The following is a 26536-nucleotide window of genomic DNA, read 5'->3' as shown; positions in this document are numbered from 1 at the left end:
AAGGACTATTAAGGACCGCTGAAAGTGGTCTTAAAAGTAAATCAGTTGTTACTCCAACTCCTACTACTGCTCCTGTCCTGGCAATTGGGCAAGGAAAGGGGAAAAAGAGGAAGACCCCTTCTAAGGGTACCAAGGGAAAGTCTCTTGATGGCTCCTCTTCAAGTGGAACCAAGAAAGGTTCCATTCCTCCTTCTTCAAACCCAAAGGAAGCACAATGCTTCTACTGCCAGGAAAAGGGGCACTGGAAGCGAAGCTGCCCCAAATACTTGCAGGATGTAAAGGATGGGAAAGTTAAACCCACCCATGCAGGTATTTACACTATATTGTCTAATAACTCATTGCATAATAACTCTTGGGTGCTTGATACAGGTTGTGGTATTCACATTTGTACTGATTTGTAGGGCCTAAGAAGAAGTGAGAAAGTGGAGCACGGGAAGATAAACTTAATCATGGGGAATAGGAAAGCATCACCTGTTACCAAGATAGGAGTTTATTCTTTATTTCTTAATAATGGGTTTATGTTAGATTTGAATAAATGTTGTTACTCGTCTAAAATGGCGAGAAATATTATTTCCTTTCATGGCTTGTACAAACAAGGGTTTACTTTTTCATTTGATAATGATAATGGTGTTATTAATGTTTATTGCAATGATGTATTTTACTTTATAGCATTACCTTGTGATGGTGTATATGAAGTTGTGAATGTTGTAGATAATCTAGGAAATAATGTGTTGTGTATTGATTCTTCAAATAGTTTATACAAAGCATACTTGTGGCATTGTCGTCTTGGACATGTTAACAAGAAGCGCATGGACCAACTCCAAAAGGCTGGAGTTTTGGAATCATTTGACCTAAAGTCGGATGGTAGTTGCGAGTCTTGTTTACTTGCAAAAATAACAAAGTCACCCTTCACTGGTACTTGTGAGAGGGGTGAGGGTTTGTTGGACCTCATACACACTGATGTATGTAGACCCTTCAAAACCGCCACAAGAGATGCTAATCGCTATTATGTGACTTTTACTGATGATTATAGTAGATATGGATATATCTACTTAATCAAGCATAAGTCGAAAATCTTTGAAAAGTTCAAAGAGTTTAAGCAGGAAGTGAAGAATCAATTGGGCAGGAACATCAAGATGCTCCGATCCGATCGGGGAGGAGAGTGTCTTAGTATCGAGTTCCTTGACTATCTTAAGGAATGTGGGATTGTCTCACAATTGACACCTCCTAGGACACCACAGCTGAATGGTGTGGCTGAGAGGCGCAATCGAACCTTGTTGGACATGGTTCGTTCCATGATGAGTCGAGCTTTGTTACCAATATCATTCTGGGGGTATGCCTTAGAGACTGCCGCCCATATCCTGAATCTAGTCCCTACTAAAAAGGTTTCCAAAACACCTCATGAGATGTGGACTAGGAAATTTCCTAATTTGGACCACATCAAGATTTGGGGTTGCGAGGCTTTCGTGAGGCGCGAGACTCACGATAAGCTCGAACCTCGAAGTGAGAGGTGTATTTTCATCGGCTACCCACAGAGATCCTTTGGTTACCTCTTCTACAGACCCAGTGATAATGTGGTCTTTGTAGCAAGGAGAGGAGTCTTTCGTGAGAGAGAATTCATAAGCCAATGAAATAGTGGGAGGCAAATTGACCTTGAAGAAATTCAAGAGTCAAGTGGTGAAGGAACCTCAAACCCGAGCAATCAACCTGAGGAGGAAACTCCTGTTGATCGGACTGACGAGCCCATACCTCTGAGGCGTTCCACGAGAGTTAGGAATGCACATGAGCATTACTATGGTTTCCATATTACTGCGGAAGGTGATACGCTTATCAGTGATAGTACACTGGTAAGTCTAGATGAACCTAACAGCTACACGGAAGCCATGGCAGGCCCTAAGGCTGCTAAATGGAAAGAGGCTATGGACAGCGAGATACAGTCCATGTATGACAATCAAGTTTGGAACTAGGTTGACAATGTACCAGGTCGCAAGACAGTCGGGTGCAAATGGATCTTCAAGAAGAAGACCAACATGGATGGTAATGTACACACTTATAAGTCGCGACTGGTTGCAAAGGGCTTTTCACAAACTCCGGGAGTGGATTATGATGAGACCTTTTCACCAGTAGCAAAGATTAAGTCTATTAGGGTTATGCTAGCCATTGCTGCATTTCATGACTATGAAATATGGCAAATGGATGTCAAAACCGCCTTCCTTAATGGAAAGTTGGCTGAGGATGTTTACATGAGTCAGCCAGAGAGTTTTGTCAGTGTAGAGTACCCTAATAGAGTGTGTAAGCTTGAGAAATCCATCTATGGATTAAAGCAAGCACCTCGCAGATGGAATCTTTGCTTCGATGAGAAAGTCAAAGAGTTTGGCTTTTCGAGGAGCGAGGATGAGTCCTGTGTATATGTTAGTGCTAGTGGGAGTATAGTTAGCTTTTTGGTGTTGTATGTGGATGACATACTACTCATAGGAAATGACATCCCAACCTTGCAGGAGGTTAAGTCCTGGCTTGGGAAGTGTTTCGCTATGAAGGACCTTGGAGAAGCTGCCTATATCCTAAGGATAAGGATTTTGAGAGACAGGCATAAAAGACTAATTGGACTTAGTCAGAGTACTTACTTGGATAAGGTGATGAAGAGGTTCAGTATGCAGGATTCCAAGACAGGGGAATTATCGATCCAGAGTAACGCCAAACTGAGTAAGACTCAGAGTCCGAGTACAGAGGCTGAGATGAGTCATGTACCATATGCTTCCGTTGTGGGCTCGATCATGTATGATATGACTTGTACTCGCCCTGATGTGGCCTTTGCCTTGAGCATGGTCAGTAGATATCAAGGGAACCTTGGCATGGCTCACTGGACTGCGGTAAAGAACATTCTCAAGTTTTTGCAAAGGACTAAGGACTGGGTCCTTACCCTTGATGGCAGTGATGACGTGAAAGTGGCAGGGTATAGCGATGCTAGCTTTCAGATTGATAGGGATAATTTCCGCTCTCAGTCAGGCTGGGTCTTTATCCTAAATGGAGGAGCAATTACTTGGCAAAGTTCCAAGCAGGAGACGGTAGTTGATTCAACTTGCGAATCAGAGTATATAGCAGCAAGCGAGGCAGCAAAAGAGGTGATATGGCTAAAGAACTTCATTGGAGACCTTGGAGTTGTACCAACTATAAAAGAGCCAATGGAAATTTTTTTTGACAGCGAAAGTGCGGTTGCTTTAGCTAAGGAACCAAGGGATCACGGGAGATCCAGACACATTGACAGAAAATACCATTTCATTAGACATCGAATAGAAGAAGGACTCCTCGTGGCAAAGAGGGTATCATCAGATGAGAACCCAGCAGTTCCCCTCACGAAGGGACTGAGTAGGGTTAAGCATTTACAGCATGCGAGGCGCATCAGGCTGAAGGATGATATTAGTTTTAATAATTAGATAGTTTTTTGAAACTTGTAAAATGTAACTGAAATTTGATGATTAAATAAAAGTTGTTATTTATTTATGAGTAAAGTGTTACTATCTTATGTTAATCGTTTACTATTGTTTCAACTTTGCATGTTTTGACTTCCAGAATAATTATATTATTCAAACTCTCCACATTCAGTCATACTTTGGAAGTAGGTATTGAATTAAGACTGTCATGAATTGGGTTTGTAGATTGTCTAAGGTGTATTGGACATAGCAATGGTTGCTGCAACATTCATGAGTGCTCATAAGGCCTGAGTATTGGACTCAACCCACACTCACTTGTATCACTTCATGGAATTTATCTCGAGTGATCGTGAGACAGTAATATCATATAAATCTTCAAACCTAGAGATATGAGTTGTTGACTATGAGTTGGTTATACATTGATTGTACGAAAACGCATTGGTAACTCGATGCTATAAAACGTGCTTTTGTGCATAATTCAACAAGTAGTCAGTACAAGCATATGAGTCGAAGTTTATCTGTTCCTTCTAGGATTAGAAGCGATATCTGGGCCCCTCGATGATTTTGTTTTGACCTATGTACCGGGCCCGGTCAGAACCTAATTGATGTGTTCAATTTAGTTCTATGTCAAACAGATCAGAGATCGAGAAACAAATGATGGACAATAAGTAAGACCATGTTCCATGTATTTGTCTGGCTGATATCTTGAGAGCAGAGGATTATATGCTCACTTATCTTAAACGGCGTATCATCATCATCTCAGTTCCGGGAGACCTTGAAAGAGCTACGATTGCTGATCGGTTCCTGAAGTCATACTTGCAGTTATAGTTATTAGACTTATCCAAGTGGGAGACTGTTGGATAAGGTGTTTAAGTCCATAACTATTTCTGGTATGTACTTGACCCGGTTGGCATGGTCCATTTGGGTTGCATGGCATTGTAATGCTTGGATAGACCAAAATGAGAGAAAGGACACTTAAGGTTTATTAATATATTATAAGTTCTAATATATTAATAATATTATTTAATTAGTATTGATCAAAGAATTAATTTGGAATTAATTAAGTGATCAAAAAAAGACTAATTAAATATATGGGGTTGATTGTGTAAATTATCTATTCTTGTATAGTGGGCTAATGATCCATGGTTTGTTGGATTGGGCTAAAACCCATAAGGTGCTCCATGGATAGTCCATGGAGGTTACAAACCCATGGATCATGGAATATGGAAAGCCATGACAATTAGGGTTTACATGGTGTAACCCTAATTGTGCCACAACTATAAAAAGACCCCTAGACTAGCAAAATCGGCACTTGTACAAGCAAGGAAGAGGGCTAGCCGATTATGAGGTGTTAGTGAACTTCTCTCAAGGTTATTCCAAGTATTGTGGTGTTGTGTGAGACATTTAAGGCATCACACTTGAGGTGCTAGGCTCACAAGGTTTTCAAGGAATCCAAACAACATAAGGTATGTTCTACAACTAGCATTTATGTTTAAAAGTTCCCCATGCTATGCTAGATAGGTTATAAACCTTGGAAATCAAATTTGCATGTATCATAGTAAAACATAGATCCAAGGTTTCTAGGGTTGCATGTACACCATAAGAGTGTTATAATGCTCAAAACTCATCATATATATCGGATACAAGGGTTGAGACCCCGATGGATTTGGGCAGTGTACCGGATGTACAGGAGTTTCGGGATGTCTTTCCCGAGGAGTTACCTAAAGTGCCTCCGGAGAGGCAAGTGGAGTTTCGCATTGATTTGGTGCCGGGTGCCGCTTCGATAGCCAAGTCACCATACCGGCTAGCTCCGCCCGAGATGCAGGAGCTATCTACATAGCTTCAGGAGCTGCTAGACCGAGGGTTTATCCGTCCGAGCAGTTCCCCGTGGGGAGCTCCGATCCTGTTCGTGAAAAAGAAGGACAGGTCACACAGGATGTATATTGATTATCGAGAGCTGAACGAATTAACGGTGAAAAACCGTTATCCGTTACTGTGACAACCCGAAACTTTTTCCATTATCCTTACCCAGTTACCGTTAATAAAATTTGGGTTTTTTATTTAATTCCGTCAAATTTCTTAGTTTGGGAAGGACCTTACGTTCTAAATAAATCCGAATTGATTTATTTCCGCTCATGTTAGTATTATTTTTGGTCTAACGGAATTTTCTAAGCTCAGTTTAATCGAGTTTTGGATTCAAAAACGAGGTTTTCTAAGTCAAAGCATAGCATCCGGGCCAAACAACCCTTCGAGAGGAGTTTACGGCCGCAAACTCAGTTTACGACCGTAAACGCTGTTTACGACCGTAAATCCTGTTCACGGCTGTAAACCCTCCACCTCACCCCTTGGCCGTAAACTCACCCCTATATAAGGGATGAGTGGCCTTCATATCTCACTTTACACACTCCAGAAGCTTTCTCTCTCTACTCTCTCTCTCTCTCTCTCTCTCTCTATCTCTCTCTCTCTACAAACTTCGAATTCTCTCCAAGATCTTCAAGAAGTAAGTGTTTTTCCACCTTGAATGTTATTACAAATCCATTTCTAGTGATGAATCCATGTTCCTATCTCATTAAAACTCATCTTTTCTAGATTTTCTCTCTCACCAAGAACACCAAGAACACACACTAGTTCTTGGTCGCTAAAAACCTCATTCCAAGCTTCTTAACAGTAAGTAACTATCATCTGTACTTGTTATCTACTAGAAACCATTGATTTTCGCCTAAAAATCGACCTGAAACGCATGAACTGAGTGTTTACGGCCGTAAACCCTTCAATGGCCATAAACTCTATTTTTGGTCGATTACTGACCTTTAAACTCTTCCTTGAGCTGGTCACGAGGCTTAGAACACTTCCAGAAGGCTAGAAAGGACCTTGAAACACCGAAAATCGCACTTTTCGTCAAGTGTTTACGGCCGTAAACCCATGGGCCGTAAACCCATGGGTCGTAAACCCATGGACCGTAAACCCATGGACCGCAAACACTTGGGCCGTAAACATATGGGCCGTAAACCCTGTTGGGCCGCAAACCCTTGACCGTACACTCCTTTTACGACCGCAAACTCCCCATTTTCAAATCATATGTGAGTCTAACACTTAGTTTTAAGTGTTTTCTGGTCCCTAGGATGATTTCCTTCCATAACAAATAGTGTTAAGCCCTCACCTAATGCATATATGTACTTTTACATGCTAAATAGGATCCGTTTGTGCCCGAGGCTTTATTTGACACTCAACAATTCCTAGCAACTTACACTCGAATCCCACGTCAAACAGTGAGTTCATACCCCTACGCTTTTCCGAGTTTTTCATGTTTTCAGGGGGGGGGGAATACAAGCAAAAGTACAAGGAAACTTGTAATCAAAGTATATTATTTTGTTTAAAATAATTATATGTTCAGTATGCTTTTAACACAGAAAACAGTTTTACCAAACGATTAAGAAATCAACTCGTAGAAACAGTTTTCAAAACTAAAGCAAGGAACTTGTGAATCTTGTCATAAAATGTGATATTTTATAAAGAATTCATACAAAACATAAACAGGATTTTTTAGTATTATTACATGCAAATTGTTAGTCTTAAGTTGGAGACACGTCCTTGGTAACACTCCCACCGGATATGAGAGTGTAGGACTACCACTTGTAACCATAATCTCTTTTAGGGAGAGTGTGACTGTTGTGTATAGATCTATACGGGACTGACTATCCCGCACCTCGCTGCTAGCTACAGTGGGACCGTCAGGTCTACGGGTGACAAAGTCATAAAATGATACTGGCCCCGTTACGTGCCATATCAAGTCTAAGTACGGTTATGACACTCGCAACCTAGATAACGAAATTTACTTTTGTAATAATGAAACAAGTGAACTAACCTCAAAGTAATAACCGATTTGATTACTAGAGGGTATTAGTAATACCCTTAGGATTTAGTTCACTACTTATTTATTAGTTTTATTTATGTAATAAGACTAATACACCTCTCAGAGAGCAAACAAGGTTTTTCAAGGAAACTACGCCTAACGATACAAGTATGATAGATACTTGTATACCTCAGACAAGAACAGATAACCAACTATCAACTTTTAAGGAAAATATAGGATTTTCTTGGGATAACTCAACCTTACATAAACAGGCTGTTTAACATACAATTAACGGATAATCAAACATCTTTCATAAGAAAATATAGGATTTTCTTGGGAAACACTTTTCAAAGGATCAAAGAAACATTTCTTTTACCAGAACTAAACGCTTATGAACTCACTAGCTTTTTGCTGATATTTTAAAACTGCTTGTATTCTCAGGACAACAATAGACAGGTACTCTTGCAAACTTTTGGAGAAGACGGAGCATTTTGGAGTCACGTCTTTTACTTTTGTTATATACTGATACAAACAAACTATGTTTTCAAACAATGTAAATATTCATATTATAATGTAATGGTTGTGTTTACTACGCTTACTATGATACAACTGTTGTGATACTACGCATGACGTCACCCGCCCCCGGACGTTTCCGCCGTCCGTTCCAACGGTTCGGGGGTGTGACAGTTACCGAGTATCGACGATTTGTTCGATCAGCTGCAGGGTGTGTCTTGGTTTTCCAATAATGATCTTCGGTCGAGGTACCATCAGATGAGGATTCGGGATGAGGATATACCGAAGACATCTTTCAGGACTCGGTACGGGCATTATGAGTTTGTGGTGATGTCATTCGGGCTCACCAATGCCCCAGCAACGTTCATGGATCTCATGAACAGGGGGTGTAGACCGATGATGGATCGGTCGGTGATCGTGTTCATTGAGGATATCCTGGTCTATTCGAAGACCAAGGAGCAGCACGAGCAACATCTGAGGGAGGTACTAGAGACACTGAGGAAGGAAATATTATATGCCAAGTTCTCAAAGTGTGATTTCTGGTTGTGAGAGGTGCAGTTTTTGGGGCAAATCATCAACCAGGAGGGTATTTCGGTTGATCCGACTAAGGTTGAGGCCATGATGCGGTGAGAAGTGCCGAAGAATGCATCTGAGATCTGTAGCTTCTTGGGTTTAGCGGGCTATTATCAGAGATTCATCCAGGATTTCTCCACGATCGTTGTGCCATTGACCCGTTTGACCAAGAGAAATGTGACATTTCAATGGGGCCCGGATCAGCAGTTGGATTTCGAGACCTTGAGACAGAGGTTATGTGAGGCTCCGATTTTAGTACTACCGGAGGGACTGGATGATTTGGTAGTGTATTGTGATGCATCGATCTCAGGGTTTGGTGCAGTACAGATGCAGATGGGGCATGTGATTGCTTACGCCTCGAGGCAGTTGAAGCCTCATGAGGCGAACTACCCCACTCACGACCTGGAATTGGGGACAATGGTGTTTGCCCTCAAGATATGGAGACACTACTTGTATGGAGTACGGTGCACTATCCATACTGATAATAAGAGTTTGAAGTATTTGATGGATCATCAAAACCTCAACATACGAAAGAGGAGGTGGTTGGATGTACTAAAAGATTATGACTGTGAGATCTTATACCATCCAGGGAAGGCAACGTAGTGGCCGATGCTTTGAGCCGCAAGACGGCAGGTTCCCCGATTGGGAACGTTTGTTTGAGGATGACAGTGATCTCTCCACTGTTGGATATGATCAAGGAGGCTCAAGTGGAAGGTTTGAAGAGGGAAAATTGGAAGTTAGAGCGGATACGGGGTCAGATTCCTTTATTCGTCCGAGATGGTCGGGGTCTATTGACCCAGTGTGGCTGAGTGTGGGTTCCAACATCTGGAGGAGTGAGTCAGAATATATTAGAGGAGGCACACAAGTCCAAGTTCTCTATATATCCAGGGGCTACAAAAATGTATAGACACTTGAGACTGAGTTACTGGTGGCCATGCATGAAGCGGGAGATTTCCTGGTTTGTGGAGCGGTGCTTGACCTACCGGAAGGTCAAGGCCGAGCATCAGCGGCCTCATGGCAAGGTTCAGCCACTACCCATTCCCATGTGGAAGTGGGAATAGATCACCATGTACTTCATCACGAAGTTACCGAGGACAGCGAGGGGCGTGGACTCCATATGGGTTATTATGGATATACTGACGAAGAGTGCCTACTTTATTCTGATCTCCAAGAGCATCTCCGCTGAGAAATTGGCGGATATTTATGTGCGAGTGGTGGTGGCTAGACACACGGGGTTCCAGTGTCGGTAGTCTCTGAAGGAGATGTTCGATTTACATCTAGATTCTGGAAGAAGTTCCACGATGAACTGGGCACTCAGTTGCATTTCAGCACGACGTACCACCCCCAGACAGATAGCCAGAGTGAGAGGACGATCCAGACACTTGAGGATATGCTTCGGGCATACGTGTTGGATTTTGGAGGGAGTTGGGATACATACCTCCCACTAGTAGAGTTTTCATATAACAATAGTTACCATGCCAGTATCGACCGACCTCCGTTTGAGATGTTGTATGGTCGGAGGTGTAGGACCCCAGTTTGTTGGGGCGAGGTTGGACACCGAGTCATGATTAGCACCGAAGTAGTGCTCAAGACTATCGGGTTGATTCAGCAGGTGCACGACCGGCTGCGAGTCGCACAGAGCCGTCAGAAAAGCTATGCTGACCGACGGCGATCGGATCTTGAGTTCCAGGTGGGGGACTTTGTGTTACTAAAAGTGTCGCCATGGAAGGGAGTCATCAGTTTTAGGAAGAGAGGCAAGTTGGGGTCGCGATATATTGGCCTGTTCAGGATTTTGGCCCGAGTGGGCAAGGTGGCTTACCGCTTGGATCTGCCGGACAAGCTTAGCCAGATACACAACACCTTCCATGTGTCACAGCTTCGGAAGTGTGTCACCGACGAGCCCGCGGTCGTTTCTCTGGAAGACATTCAGGTGGACGAGAGCCTGAACTACATTGAGAGGCCCGTTGCGATTTTGGATAAGAAGACCAAGGTTCTTCGAAACAATGAAGTTAAGTTAGTAAAGGTGCAATGACAGCATCGAAGGGGTTCCGAATGGACATGGGAGCCGGAGGATGAGATGCGAGATCACTATCCAGACTTATTTGCGTCAGCAGACTTCAAGGACGAAGTCTAGTTCAAGTGGGGGAGATTTGTAACACATGTTCCAGGTATCATTTAATTTTCTAGATTTTAGGGTTTTGTGCTAGGACTCGACGAGTTGGGGAGCTCCAACTCGTCTAGTAGAGATCATTTATGAGGACGCGGGACTTCGGATCTACTCGACGAGTTGGAAGGCCCCAACTCGACGAGTAGACACTGTAAAGAGAAACCCTATTTTTCAGGGACTTGTACCCTATTTAAAGAACTTATGGCTCATTTGCAGCCTCTTTCATCGTTCTTACAGCCCAAAGAAACCCTAGTTCAAGCCTTGCACCATCTTGAGTGAGAGAGAGAGAGAGAGAGCTTTTGAGAGTGATTTTGGTGTGGTTGTGAAGGATTTTGGAGCTTGAAGAAGAAGAAGCAAAGAGAGAAGCAGTAGATCCGACATCTACTCTGTATTGGCGACCATCTTGAGGTATAAAGTCACTATCTTGACCTTTAGTTGCTTAGATCTCATTTTATGGAAGTAAATGGTCACCTTTGATGCATAATGATGTCACTTTTTGGATTGGACCTTGTTATGAGAATAGAGTTCAGATCTGGACATCCCTAGACCTTTATGGACATAAAGTTGCTCACTTTATCCAGCCTTAGCCTTTCTCCATGCCCTAAGCTTGGTATAAACCTTATTTTTGAGTGCTTTAGCCTCTTAAGGCCTTGCATGCACGTAAAGTTGGTAACTTTACGTGGTAACTACACTAGAAGGGGTTGGATCTGAAGTTTGGAGCCTTGTATTCCACTGGAAAGGACTGAACACAAAAAGAGCTGAAGGGACTCGACGAGTTGCTTAGCCAACTCGATGAGTCGGGTAGGGTTTACTCGTTTTCAAGAATATGAGTGATTTCGGTGAGGGATTAGGGTTTTTGGTCTGCATGAGTTTTCGCTCATCTGGACATTGAAGGAACTCGACGAGTTACTCAGGTGACTCGGCGAGTTGACTCGGGATTTTAGTTGTATGGACTCTGAAGGAACTCAATGAGTTTTTGGATGCACTCGACGAGTTGAGCTCAACATGGATTGTTGACCTTGACTGTTGACCTTGACTTTGTCCAGGGTTGACTTTGAGGGTATTTATGGTATTTCGGGATTGTGATAAGTTAGTCACATGATGATTATAGGCAGTTGAGTTAGAGTTGTGCGTTGGGACTTATCTGATCTTATCTTGTCAGTTCGACATTCGCGAGATGTGAGTTTTCTCACCATACCAATGGGTCTAAAACACCAAGGCCGGCCCATTTTATAATATATATATATATATATATATATATATATATATATATATATATATATATATATATATATAGATGGATAGTAGATTTGATGATATGTCGCTATGACACTTGTATGGAAGTCCCCGGGGGGTTCCCGTGGCAATATGTTAAGACCATGAGGAGGTTCTTATGGCATATGGTATAAGTCCTTGGACGATTTCCACGGCTTCCTAGTATGTTTACATGTTTAGTTCGTATGATATTTCTATGATTAGGGAAGACCGTGTGGAGGTTCCCACGACAATGAGCCAAAACCACGTGGGGGTTCCAGTGGCGGCTAGTAAAGACCACGTGGGGGTTTCCCGTGGCACTTGATGTAAGATCTTGGATGGTTTCCACGACGTCCCTATATGTTTATATGCATGGGTTATGTGGTTTATGTAGCTTTTATAGCTAATATGATTATGTGATTATATGGATTGTGTGGGGTATGCTTTGGGGAACTCACTAAGCATTAGCTTACAGTTTGTGGATTTGTTTAAGGTACATTTGAGCCTAAGGGCAATGGCAAGGCTTGATGACGCGACATGCACTCTCTCTCAGGCGTTTTCATGAGACACTCTGATGATTGGAATAATATTGTTATTGTTATGAATTTGAAAACAAATGTATTTGAGATTTTATGGTTTATGGAAAAAAATTGACTATTTAAAAATGAAAATTTTCTTCTGAAAATTGGGTCGTTACACGGAGGTTGCAGTGGTGGGGTCGGTTCGTGGCAGATGTGGTGATACTAGTGGTAACGGTGGCGGTTATACTAGTGGTAACGGTGGCGGTTATGGTGGTGGGTATGGTGGCGGAAGTGAAAGGTACAGACAGCGCTACATAATCATTTATGATTATAATTGCCTGCTGTGCCGGTAGGACGGAGGGTTAGAGTGACAGATGTGAATTATGTAGCTAAGGTTGAATGTCAAGATATTTATTTTATTTTGAATTTCAAGAGATGGTCTATCTCTCTCTCTCTCTCTCTCTCTATATATATATATATATATATATATATATATATATATATATATTAAATCCCGTGGGATGTTTGAACAGGAACCTTTTAACATTCACACTTTGGCCACATACTTTTCTTTCCTTCATAGATTTGCCACAGGAGTTTACCTTTGTCTCCCTCGCCGCCGTTGTCATCCAATCAGATTATGCACCGACTCCTTCCACCGCCTTCTACCTTTCATATATACCTTTTTCCTGCACCGCCTCTCTCTCCCTGTGTTTCTCTTACATTCAGAAGTGAGCACTGACATCCTCAAAGTCTCAAAATTTCTTCTCTGATCATCTCATAACCACCACCACCGCCCTACACGCCACCTTTTCATCACCTCCCTCTTTCAGAGCCTCTGTCGACAGGAAGATCGAGAGTCACCGTTTGAGCGACAACTTCCCCTGAATATCGTTATACGCCTTTGTTGACGCCAAGACTTGCGTCTGACGTGTCTGTAACGATGACGCAACCAAATTGGTTGAAATTGGGGTTGCCGCATAATTCAGATAACGCAACCACCAACACCACCACGACTCTCCTCTTTTTGACTTACCTAATCAGTGATTCCTAAGTTTTTATGGCCTTTGTTTGATTAATTGTCAAGTTTTTCTTTTGTTTAGTCAATTCTTAGGTTTTTATGACCTTTCTTTGATCGATTGTTACATCTTTTTATGCTTCACTTCTTCCAGGAGGTTATATATTCTACATGTCGGTTGAAAAAGATTGGTGTATAGAGGCTGTTAATATGCTAAAGGAAAGTGAACATGCAGTGTTTGTGGAAATGCCCAAGAGAACGTAATGTGTTTCTATTATCTGTTATAGATCAAATATGCTGCAGGTTTGTACATGTTTCTATTATATGTTATCAATCATCAATCATGTTATTTTTTCATATGAAGAGGTTTCTAAACCTTCTTCGGAGCTGGAATTGGGTAGATTACAGACTGATGAGCTGGTGAGGCCGGAAGGTATCTTTCTATCAGGTTGTTGGATCAAGACATACGTATCCATCTGAACTCCTAACCTTAAGGATTTTTCTTTTGATTTCTTTTGCAGTTTTATGTAAAACTATATTCTTTTTTACAGAACTGACCGTATTTGACCTATATTCCATGCCTTCCTGTTCCTCCTGCATAATAAACTCATTGGTTGCGGGTATCTCTTTATTTGTTTCATGTATTACCTTATTGTCTTTTAAGTATAATTACATTTTGTAAAGTATAATGGTTAATAATAAAAACTTGTACTTAAAAGACAATTGGCTTATGTATGTTTGCAGAGGCCATGACGAATAAAGCAACAATCTAATTTTTGGGTGAAGAAGGTAAACATCAAAACCATATGTTGCCAAATTATTAGTTATTTAATTGGGTAAGTACTTTACTTTTAATGTCAAACTTCTTACACTTAGTTTTGGGATTGTCCACGAATTGGACTTGCTTCTTCGCCTTTTAATCTCAACTATAGTACATACACTCTTCTAAAATTACTTTTCTTTTTCTTTCACAAAATAAGGTATTTTCAATTTACAACCCTTTTCTTTAGTAAATTATATTTATAGTCTGTAAACATAGTAATTTATGATGGCATGGTAGCAGGATGATATGTTCTCAGAATCACAAACGATTATACACACCACTTACTATTCAGATTTATGAATGCCGAGCAAGAGGTACAAAAAAGTTGTCAGATGAAGCGTTTCGTTGTTTAGCCATGGAGATTTTTATGGTTTAATTAGAAAAAAATAAAATATTAATGGCTAAATCTCAAAACTAAGTAAAGGAATAAACAATAGTAAAAGCAGAATCATGTATGTGTATGAGAGAAAGATAGAGAAAGAGAGAAAGAGAGAGATGCAAATATGCTCCCGAAATTGAATAGAACACATATTTGAAACTTAAAACATTCACTCATGAATTGTGGTCGTGAGTCGCATTAACCATTCTATTTAATTATTTACTACAATCTTCTTTTATCATTCCTCTTATGATGTTGTAGACATTTTTTTTTTGAATAATTTTACTTTTTTAATTGTTTACAGGTTGTAGATATTTCCTATTATTGTACAATAAGAGGTAAACTTTCATGCATTGTTCCTATACATATTTTTATAATCTTTCTGAATTAGTTATGTGGTATTCAAATTTCCAAATCTATTGATACACAGTGAATGGAGAAGATCGCATACCATTTCTTCACAACTAAAGTACAGCCAACTTTGAAGCACTTTTGAAAGGAGGGGTAATTCAATTTTAATCCTTTAAAAAATTGAATTATTTGGTTCTTGCAGGATAACAAGACTATAGCAGGGGCAAAAGTGTAAGAAAAATAGATTATGGAGGACAGATGTGTGAAGACTCTCAAAGGTGATCTTCCTTTTCACTGTCCTCCCTTTTCCTTTCCACCTACTCAAGGTGATCTTCCTTTACACCAACAATCAATTTCTTTCTTACTTATTCTACTTCATCCTTAAATTTTTTGTTGTATTTGTGTTTTTAGGTGTACCAAAGCTTTGAATTTGAACAATTCTTCAACAGAAGAAGCGACTCTCAGTTTGAAGGTGTGCAATGTTCCAGAATTATCAAAACCATCGGCAAAAACGTATCCCGTACAAAAGTTGGGGGCCAGGTGAGTTAGGACTCAGTTGATAGTATTTGTGAATGCTGAATATATTAAAGTTTTTCTTATGTGTGTATGTGTATGTTTCTGTGATTAACTATGTCTGTAAGTCAAGTAATTAGCTTCAATTCTGGTGCAGATCAATTTCAGCCATGGGGATATAAAAGGAATGTTACACAAGAGGTTTTTTTTTTAGGTTGGGATCTTGAAACTAAGTTGATGTAATATGTTTAGTGCAATAAGGGTAACCCCAATCTTCAATAATCGATTTACTGTGTTTGTATTTTTCGTATGATTATTCTGTTAATATATTTTTGTTGTTTTACGGAACTTTAAGTAGACATAATAGACATAGTCATTGAGCTTTAAGTAGACATAGTGGATAACATGTGGTTTTTCGTCAAAAAGAACAACTACATCCATTCAGGTTTAATAACAGCAGCGTTAGTACATGAAAACAACACTATTTCTGCCTGCACTATTTCCCCTATTGTTGTTTTGGGGAAATTCAACAATAAAATGGAAATTCAAACTTTTCTAATTAGATAGACTATAAAAAAAACAAAACTCCTGACCCATGCGAAACATCGGACTTTCCTAGTTAATATTAAAGCTATAAGTTCTTTAAAAGACAAAAATTATAGATCTCGATTGTGACATGAGAGGGAATCATACGTATGACTCGGAATGAAACGATGATTTAAAAAATACTTTATAGATTGATTTAGAGATTAGATTAATTAGTTACTAATTATGTATGATAATTATTTGGAAAGTTGTTCTCTACTTGACTTGATCAAGTCAAAGATTCGAAAAACCTGTAGGTTATATCCAGGGATGAACTTTATAGGAAGGGATCGTTTTCAAGTGTTATTATATATAAACGAATCATGTTTTGAATTTTTATTATTTTTTATATATTTATTTTTTGTAAGTGGTTATATTTCTAGTAAATATATATGGGATACTTAATTAGAATATATTCAATATTCCAAAAGGAACTACAGAAATTTTCTTTTCAAATGAAATTTTGAAATCAAATTTTATATATGCACCAAAAGTTCTTTTGTGAATTATACAAAAATACAAAAAAAAACAAAAAAAAACTTCACGAAAATATTTTTTTGGCTTTGTTTAAAAGTTTTTTTTTAAATGCATATTTGATGAATATGCAAATATATTTATGTATATACACGTGTTGTAAGTTTAACATATATTGTAGAAAATCAAATTTGGCTATTACTTTGGAAGAAGTGGTCATGATTTCTGGATTTCATGGTTATTTTTACATTTATATCTCATCGAAGAAAACAAAAGCAAGAAACAATGGTTCATTTAATATTAAAGGTTTAACAAATTATTTATATAATGAACTATATGACCAATCTATAGAAAACAAGGATTGCAGGCAATCAAAAGCTCTGTCATCTATAAACCCACGATTTCACAACATTACTATCATAAGCTAGCAACGACAGATTCATGGCAGATTTACATCCGTGTTACATAATATAAATAACAAAAATCTCAATTAACAAATTAACAAATTCATAAGTGTGAATGTAGGACTAGCTCATTCGGTAGAGCCTTTGTCTTTTAGATTGAGAGTCTAGGTTTTAATGGGCGTTAACAATTTCTATTAACTTTATGATATTAAATTATAACCACTAACAATCCATTCAAAAAATAAAAATAAAAAAAGAAATTGTTACAGATATCTTAATAAACACATAATATCAAAAAAAAAAAAAAAAAAAATAAGTTGAACAAAAACAATCAACAATTAACAAACATAAAATATCCTAATTAACAAAATTTAATAAAAGTTTACTAATAATGGAGTTAATTATACGAATCGTCTCTTGCGCAGGTGCCAAAATGCAAGTTCAATCTCTATTTTCAAAAATTAACTGGAACCGTATGATATGTTTAAAAGTTATGCATTTTGTCCCTTTGTTTTTCTGTTAAGTTACCCATATGCCAGGGGTATTTTAGTCTTTTACCTAAAAAAAAGACAATAAATAAATAAAAAATTAAACCCTAATTCTAGTGACACTCATCTCCCTTGTTCTTCCGTCAAATGCAATCCCTCTTTCTCCACCCCCTCTTCTCATGTAGGCAATCCTCCAACAGCCCTCCAACAACCCTCCGTCGAACCACATCATCATCAAATCTGTTCAGTTGCAAAATAGCGAAGCATCAGCAATAGCGAACCACCCACAACAGTAGGCAACGATAGTGAACCATATTCAATGGAGAAGTCCAAGCTTCCCCCCAAAAAAAAAATATTCCTTCGCAATCTACTTCTCATCCTATATGAAACCTTCAATGACGAACCATCAATTTGCGAAGCACCAAACTGTTAGACCTTCGTTATCAAATGTCGAACCTTCATCTTCCCAGAATTGATTCCGGGAACTGATGTCGAACCAGCTACGACACAATCTGCGAATCGATGGCAAATAAACTTGCGAGACTATTGCAATCTGCAAAGCCAATGTATCAATTTCGAGTCTGATGCGAGAACGAGATGCGAGATCAGCATTTGCAAGACCCATAAAATACGATCATCGCTACAAAGCACCAAACTACAAGTCCATGGTTCTGAAACTATGAGAAACGTATTGTGAAGCCTCAACTGTGAAGCCTCATTCGTTCCAAATTGTGAGATCAACAACGAACCTCAAATTGCGATTCCAAGACCCATCACTGCGAAGCAATGTAATAGTTTCAGAATAACCTTCGCACAATCAAGGTCTAAATTTCGACTGAGAAACCACCATTGCGATACACATACCCAAATCACAGCCTTCGTTCCAATTCATCTCCCTCTTCGTTTTAAAAATAAACAAGAACATGAAATTTGACTTTTTGGTTTGACTTTGTTTAAGTCGGAATTAATCATCCATCAGAAGCTTTCAATTACGAAGCTACCTATGACCATCAGAACCTAATTCCCGACAAACACCAATTCATCATCTTCAAATTGATTTTCCGATCAATACATCGATGAAACCAAAAAAATTTCACCTTCATTTATTCTTGACTGTTCTTCAATTGTTCGGCAGCCAAAAAATTAAGACAAAATCTCTAATCATTCAATTTATCAGTAAACCTTCAAATGTACTTCGTGAATGATGAGAGGATATAATTAAAATCAATCATTGGAATTGAGAACTCAATCGATTGTAATCAGATCGTAATGAAATCGATTTTCACAATTAAGAGCAACGACAAACTGATTTGGAATCGTTACAAACTGATTTTGGAATCGATAAAATCAAAGACTATGAATTTTATGATCTTCTGCGGAATCGATTGCGAGCGATATTTCTTTAGATCAATTAATCGATGAAGTCAATAAAAACCGATTTGAATGAAAAAAAACGGGTAAGAATATGATTTGTACGATGAATACAAAGTGGATTTATTTGAGTGATCAGGTGTGGAGGGGAAGAATGTTGGTAAATGTGAAGGAAAAACCCGTGAAGAAGAACATAATTGTAACACCGTAAATTTTCAAAACAGATTTTTCATAATGTATCTTATAAAAATCTCATTTATTAGATTTACAATTCAAAATTGCACAATTGCTCGGTTAAAATCCAGGATCCTCAAAACGTAACTCTTTTACTGGTGTGTGTGTACAATCAATCCGGTGCCTTCTCGCGATCCTCTGAGATACCTGAAACACATAACACATAACACGGTAAGCACGAAGCTTAGTGAGTTCTCCAAATACCACATACAACATATTAGCCACTTGAGGCTATAACTCTGTAAGACCTTCCGGTCAATATGTCTCAATGGGACCTTCCGGTCCCACAACTCTGGTAGACCTCCGGTCCTACCCATGATGACCTTAGGGTCCTAACTCTGTTGACCTTCCGGTCCAAACTTTGTTGACCTTCCGGTCCAAACTCTGCAAGCTCAGGACATAGCATATACGTATCACATAGATAACATACATCAAACTCTGTTGACATTCCGGTCCAAACTCTGCAAGCTCAGGACATACAATATACGTATCACATAGATAACATACATCAAACTCTGTTGACCTTCCGGTCCAAACTCTACAAGCTCAGGACATAGCATATACATATCACATAGATAACATACATTTCATAACCCTTATAACCACATAAGACCTTCCGGTCACACATAATTACCACTCTAGATAAGGTATAGTAAGAAGACTCACCTGACAAACAACAAGTAGATAACCTCGCACAGTCTCCGCCTAACACAAGGGATGAATATCTCTAATTAATACTCTTTTCACAATTCAAACAACCAAAGACTATCCTTTCTCTTTCTAACTCTTTGAAGTGGATAAAAGACCATTTTACCCCTCCATGGTCTTTATTACTCATGTTGACCAAAACCCCAGAGTCAACAGAAGTCAACACTCGAGTCAACAGTCCGAATTTGACTTGACTCGCCGAGTGCACCTTTATGACTCGTCGAGTCCCATCGTTTTACTCAGAAGTTTCGCGAAGGTTGACTCAGCTCGTCGAGTTGACTCCCAACTCGCCGAGTCATCGCACGATTCATCTCTTCGGGACAAACCCTAACCAACTCGTCGAGTCGTCTCACCAACTCGGCGAGTTCATTCAGACCCAAAGCTCATTCAGACGATTTAAAACAGATCTATCACTCCAAACACTAGATCTGTCATCTCAATGCTCAATAGTCACGTAAAGCTTCGATCTTTACGTTCATGCATGATGTTATTGCTCCAAAAATGCTAATACATGCCCTTCAAGAGTGATTAGGCCCAAAAACCCTCCTATGGATGAATAAAGCTGGGACACCTAGACTCTAAGGACCTCACAAGGTCCATATCTGAGGTCTAGACTCTTTGATAACTCATGCTACTCAAAAACCCAAACAAAAGATGACAAAAAGCCCTAAAACTCCATAGATATGAGATCTATCCAAAATAAGAAGAAATGTGAAGACTTTATACCTTCCTCAGGAGCTCTGGACAGGAAATCACTGGATCCAACAGCCTCACCTCCAGCTCCTTGCTTGATAACCTCATCCTTTTCTTCAAATGATGCACAAGAACCACAATATGAGCTTCTCTCTCACTCTCTAGCTCAAATAGCAATTAAGGTTTGCTCACAGGGGAAGGTAGCCGCAAATGAGGCTATAAGTGCCCTTAAATAGGTCCCAAACCCGGGAAATTAGGGTTTCTTTGCCCAGTACCTACTCGGCGAGTCCCTCCTCTGACTCGTCGAGTCCACTCATTAAATCCACGCGACCAACTCGACTCGACTCGGCGAGTTGGACCCTCAACTCGTCGAATCTCTCCTTAAATCTCAAGATTAACATACACCACAATATCCCTGAAAATCCGGATGTTACAATAATCTTGAAAGAATAGGTAAATATGAGTATATATTTCTAAATCAGATATAATTATTAAAAATTTATTTGTACAATCACATATGATTATTAACATATATTACTTATATATACATAATTGATGCAGAAAAATGTTGGTGAACAAGAGGGTATTGAACATTATTTTCTGTTAAGAATGTTGTATTGAAAAACAATTTTTTATATATAAATTATTTTATAAGTCTTTTTCATGCAATTTGTACACTTTAAAGTATTTTGGATGTAATTTATAATCACATATGATTAATTTATGTGAAACTCATCCTTCAATATTGTCTATAAATATTGATATGTTTTTGTATAATCACATATAATTATATAAAAACATATCGATATTTATATATAATCAAATGTGATTAAATTATTATAATCACAAATGATTATATGATTATACTCATTTATGATTATAATAACATATTATTAATTTTATGAAACTATTCCTTCAATATTGTTTGTAAATATTGATATGTTTTTGTATAATCACATATGATTATACAAAAACATATCAATATTATAGACAAGCACAATGGTTATAATCACAAACTAAATGATTATAAAAACAAATGATTAAATGATTATTCTCACTTATGATTATAATCATATATGATTATAAAAGTAAATAATTCGTACTCTAGTTTAATGTAACATCCGCATTTCTCGCTAGGCATAATTATGAATCTGTATTTACGTCATTCGACGATTGGAATCTTTTGAGAATAAATGAAAGTGATATATATATATATATATATATATATATATATATATATATATATATATATATATATATATATATGTGTGTGTGTGTGTGTGTGTGTGTATGCATGTGTGTGTGTGTGTTTATTTGAAATTTTATAGATATTATGTGTATATAATCCTTGTGTAGAAACTTACGTCAAAACTTAATAAATAAGACTAAAATAGATATTAAAAATAAAAGATTATTTAAGATAAATAATCTAAACAAAAGTCATCGTGATCAAGAAAGTTAAAGCGTTCATATATAGAACGCCTAAATCTGACTTCGTATGAGGAAGCTATTATTTTTTAAAGTTTCGAAGCGACGTGGTACACCAGTGTGTGACACTGACAGTCGACACGACCCACTCGTTTTGTGACGTGTGGTAGCATTCTAACGGAACCACGTCAATGGCCCCAACAAAGTGCACGACGCACACCAGACCAAACACACAACGTGCCTCTCTTTCCAACCTATAAATATGTTGCTTTGCTGCTCATTTTCTCACATATTCTTCACCCAAATCCTCTGGAAATCCTTTCCACCCTGATCGGTCTATATTTATAGCACAATAAATTGTCATAAATCTGTTGAATTGATGTATAATTGTCCAAGAATGACATTACTTTGATACAATGTTGAACATTATGTGCAGAAAACTACTTAGTGCTAAAGTGGGCGGAACCCGCAAGAAAAACGAGCAAAAGGAAGCTAACAAGCATGGGAGACGAATTGCTAAAGGAATGAAGAAAAATGGTGCTGATAAATTTGACCACTCTTCAATGTTTTGATCATATATCAAGATCTAGAGCTCCGATTGACATGAATAAAGAAGTTCTGGAAACTAGACAAAATTTCCTACAACTTTCATGTTTTGCGTTTTTGCTGATTCTATCTTTTTCATCCACCGAAAGGGGCACCAAAGATGAAGGACGTCCTAGAATGTGTCTAAGACGTCCCCTAGGACGCCTACCCGTTTTAGGTCATTTTTAAGCGTAAATCAAGGACGGAAGAAGACATGTAAAATGTCCCGAAGGACTCCTAGACGTCCTATATGACGTCTAAGATGCTCACTATGACGTCGATGCAGAAAACAGCTTCGAAAATCAGTTGTTCAACACCTATTTAAAGGAGATTTAACCCTAATCAAATGGGGACTTCTCCCCTGCGATTTTGCCGTGTTTTGGAGGGTTCCAAACACATTCAAACCTTCTCCAAACACGTTTTTGATCACTCTAATCCGGTTTCAAGACGAGAAATCATCAAGTTCATAAGGATTCAACATTAGAAGATTGTTCAACCAAGGATGTTCATCATCACCACTACAACTTCAGAATTTCCTTACTTGTCCCTCAAGGTTTTATTGTTTCAAACTTTGTTAATCATTAGGTTATAATTGTTTCATGATTTCAAGTTTGTTATTGGATTTTATTATGCATTTTATTCATTTCATTCAAGTTATTTGTTTTATGAACTCAATGGAAGGCTAAACCATTTGGGTTACTTCCGGGGATGTTTAGGACTTTTGAATGAACACACTTGATTATTAATTGATTCTAGTTAATTTTAATTGTTGTTTTATGTTACATGTGATGATATTTGGTAATGATAATTGAAATTGGGTTGTATGAATTGTTAGATGTCATAATTAAAATATTTTATTGTCAATTCATCATTTGTTCCAAGTTCAATTAGTTTAGGAATAAAGACAAGTGATTGAATCAACATATATTATTCCAACTTATGATATTGAAACTTAATATTGTAATAGGTAGTTGTAAGACACTTTATTGCTAGTTTACTAATTGTTCCTAATCCATTGAGACATACGTAGTAAGACAACTAGTTGAATGAACATATCGTGTGCCCAAAATTATGTGTTACAAGATAATAAACCCCAATTGCATCTAAGTAATTGAATTAGGATTCTAGGGAAGAAAGTGTGTCAATATAAACTGTCCATAACTGAACCGGGAGTACTCTATTTTTCTCATTGAGATTTTCGTTTTAATTAATAATTTTCCAAACTTTTTTGTTTGATCTTTGCTTTAATCTTTTTTCGTGACAATTGCTAGTAGTTTTTCGTTAAATATTTTAACACAAAGTTTGACCACAACCTCCTCGTGGATTCGACCCTTACTTACCCTAGCTATCTAGTGTGTGTGTGAGGTTTATTTTTGACCGAGGCAACGACCTCGATCACACCCCTAGCCCAAGACTCCCTAGTTCCCGAGTAGCATCAGAGAGCCGGATAAATAGAAGCTCCGGGGTCGGAATTCTGCCCTCGTTACCGGTTCTTGTTAGAAATCTCTGTAAGTTAAGTTGCACTTATTATACTTTAAGTGTAACTTTTATTTATAGTCATATTCATTATTATGAACTTATAAATAAGATTTATCAGTGATTCTAAGTTATAATACAAATTGATCTACTTACGGGAGTGATATCTAGGCTGGATCTAGTGAGGTGTTTAAAATCGGATTTCCAAACAATATATTTTATATACCAAACGGACCCTACCTCCGTTATAATCCTACCTGGTTATTCCTTACTTGATAGATTTTGATGTAGACATTGGGATTATTGAGGAATCTAGACTATCGTTATTGTAGTCACAAGGATTATGAAACTAGACTAATAATTAGCGTTATTTAAATCTAGGTCTTTTGAAAGGATAAGGTGTTAGGCAAAGGGAAGCCCCAACCTCAAATCACCTACTATTGTCAGGTGAGTTTGTAGTTACTTTCAAGAGCATAATTTAATAAAAGTATTTATTATCTAGAAGAGTTATTAAATGTTAATTATATTAATTATACTTTATGCTATTTGTGTAAACTATGATAGTACTACTTGAATAGGAATTATGTTAGAACTCGGTTGCTTTTAGTCTTGTTTAGTTATAAAATAAGGCTTGTAAAGGATTCTTAGTCCAAATTAAGCTAGATATTGAATAGGTCTCATCCTGGGGTAGAGTGTGAGATCAATACGGTGTGTAGTAGTCCTCCTCTTCTTAGATGACCAGAAATGATGGGTCTAGATCAGACAACCGGTGGGTATGTCTGGGTCATCAACCATAATAGATAACAAAACTTGGCAATTCTAGCCAGTCTAGTGACTTATGCTGCTAATGTATACTTATAACCAACATACATAGATAAAACATGATAACATATTTATCAAATACTCAGAATATTGGTTGCCTTTAACATGACTTACACCGGCCAAGGATTCCCCTAGTTGTGTAGTCAAATAGTTGCTCAAACGATTCATCAGGTAAGGTGATTCTTCCAGATGATCGTTGATTTTGGATTCTTGGGAATCAGTTGGGCTAGGTAGACTGTATTATGGATATATACATTAGATTTTTATATTTATACTATCTAGGTATGTTCGTTTTGTAGGTTGTTGGAAACTAGTTAAGATGTTGAGTGAAATAATAGATGAGCTTGTAATAGTATTAATGACCTTTTAGTATTTACGTTGTAACCTATGTTGGATATTGATTATGACATCCTTGGTGTTTTAATTTTATAAAATAATATTTTGTTATCTCAAAATCTTTCAATGAACTAGCATTTTTCTGCAACAAAGACAAATCATTATTTTAAGACGTAAAGAAAAAGTTTTAATCGGTTCTGAAAATTTGGGGATGTCACATCTAATCATATGTGATTACAACTTTTAAAATACACAAAAGAGATTCAATCACATATGATTAAAAATTTTAGCCATATATGATCAAAATCATATATGATTAGAAAAATAAATTTTATACATCAATCACATATACCTATACATATAAACAACCAAAATTATTGTTTAATCACATGTGGTTACATCTTTTGTATACATAAGGATATCACATATGATTAGAATCTGATATGAATATTGTATGGTTTTTAAACTCATATATGATTATAATGTGTTTAACACTTAAATCCACATATGATGAAAACTAAAAAAATTTCATTCGTGTGATTTTTATAGAAAATTTAATTGAAGAATGCAACACCCAAATTTTCAAGTAATTTTTCACAAAATTAAAAACACACTTTCATTCATAATTGTTATAAAAATATCATTGTATCACATAATCAATTCATAACATCACATCCCAAGATCATAATATGTAAAAGCTCCTCATGTGTGTACTGATCAAGCCGGCGCCTTCCCGCGATCCTCACTGGTACCTGAAACACATAACACAACACTGTAAGCATAAATGCTTAGTGAGTTCCCCAAAATACCACACACAATGCATATTAGCCACTCGAGGCTATAACTCTGTTGACCCTCTGGTCAATGTGTCTCAGTGGGACCCTCCAGTCCCATAACTCTGTGGGCCCTCTGGCCGTAACTCTGTGGACCTTCCGGTCCTAACTCTATAAACTCTGTAACATACATAGCATAAATCACATAGAAATCACATCATGTAAAAGCATACAAAATACTCTGCCACATAACTCTAATTACCACTCTAGGTAAAGTATAGTGAGAAGACTCACCTCGGGTAACTCGGTAATCTCGAACTCTGTAAAATCTGGCCTAGCCTCCGCCTAATCATATGAAATAAATACTCTTAATCAATACATCTCTCAAGGCTAGACTATTCCCTCTCTTGGTACTCTCAGAAGGGTAAAAGACCATTTTACCCCTCTCATGGCTCAAAGACCCTAAAGTTGACCAAACCCTAAAAGTCAACAAAAGTCAACCCTCCGGGTTACGCTGCGCGTACCAAACATGTACGCTGAGCGTACCCTGCGTCCTCACAGAAACGGGGTGCGCGACCCCTTACGCCGTGCGTACTGGGATTACGCCCCGTGTAACTCCCAGTTTCAGACTCTTAAGCTCTTGAGGTCTTAAACAGTTAAGACCCACGTCCAACTTCTAGATCTGACCATTTCTAAGCCTCTTAATCCATAAAGTTGGTGACTTTAAGCCTTTGCATGGCTGGACAAGTCACCAACACCCATA

The 26536-nt window shown here is 38.1% G+C and overlaps 1 long non-coding RNA gene across 7 annotated transcripts; it reads left to right on the top strand.

The window, feature by feature from the left end:
* The first annotated feature begins 12863 nt into the window (after positions 1–12863).
* Positions 12864–15744, top strand: LOC145116134 (uncharacterized). 7 transcript variants are annotated; one of them, XR_013711881.1, is made up of 8 exons: positions 12864–13590; positions 13695–13778; positions 13882–14119; positions 14394–14870; positions 14963–15001; positions 15086–15209; positions 15295–15423; positions 15554–15744. It is a non-coding gene; the product is annotated as an uncharacterized LOC145116134 (long non-coding RNA). The 7 variants fall into 7 exon arrangements; XR_013711884.1 differs by having other exon boundaries at positions 12864–13763; positions 13852–13950; positions 14075–14119; XR_013711883.1 differs by having other exon boundaries at positions 12864–13778; positions 13882–13950; positions 14075–14119; positions 14837–14870.
* The last annotated feature ends 10792 nt before the right edge of the window (positions 15745–26536 follow it).

This window comes from Lactuca virosa, chromosome 5, assembly GCF_052849685.1.
Source record: "Lactuca virosa cultivar CGN04683 chromosome 5, Lactuca_virosa_CGN04683_v6, whole genome shotgun sequence".
In the NCBI taxonomy this organism is placed as follows: Eukaryota; Viridiplantae; Streptophyta; class Magnoliopsida; order Asterales; family Asteraceae; genus Lactuca; species Lactuca virosa.
Note: the sequence above shows the minus strand (reverse complement) of the source record. Positions and strands in the feature narration are given on the sequence as shown.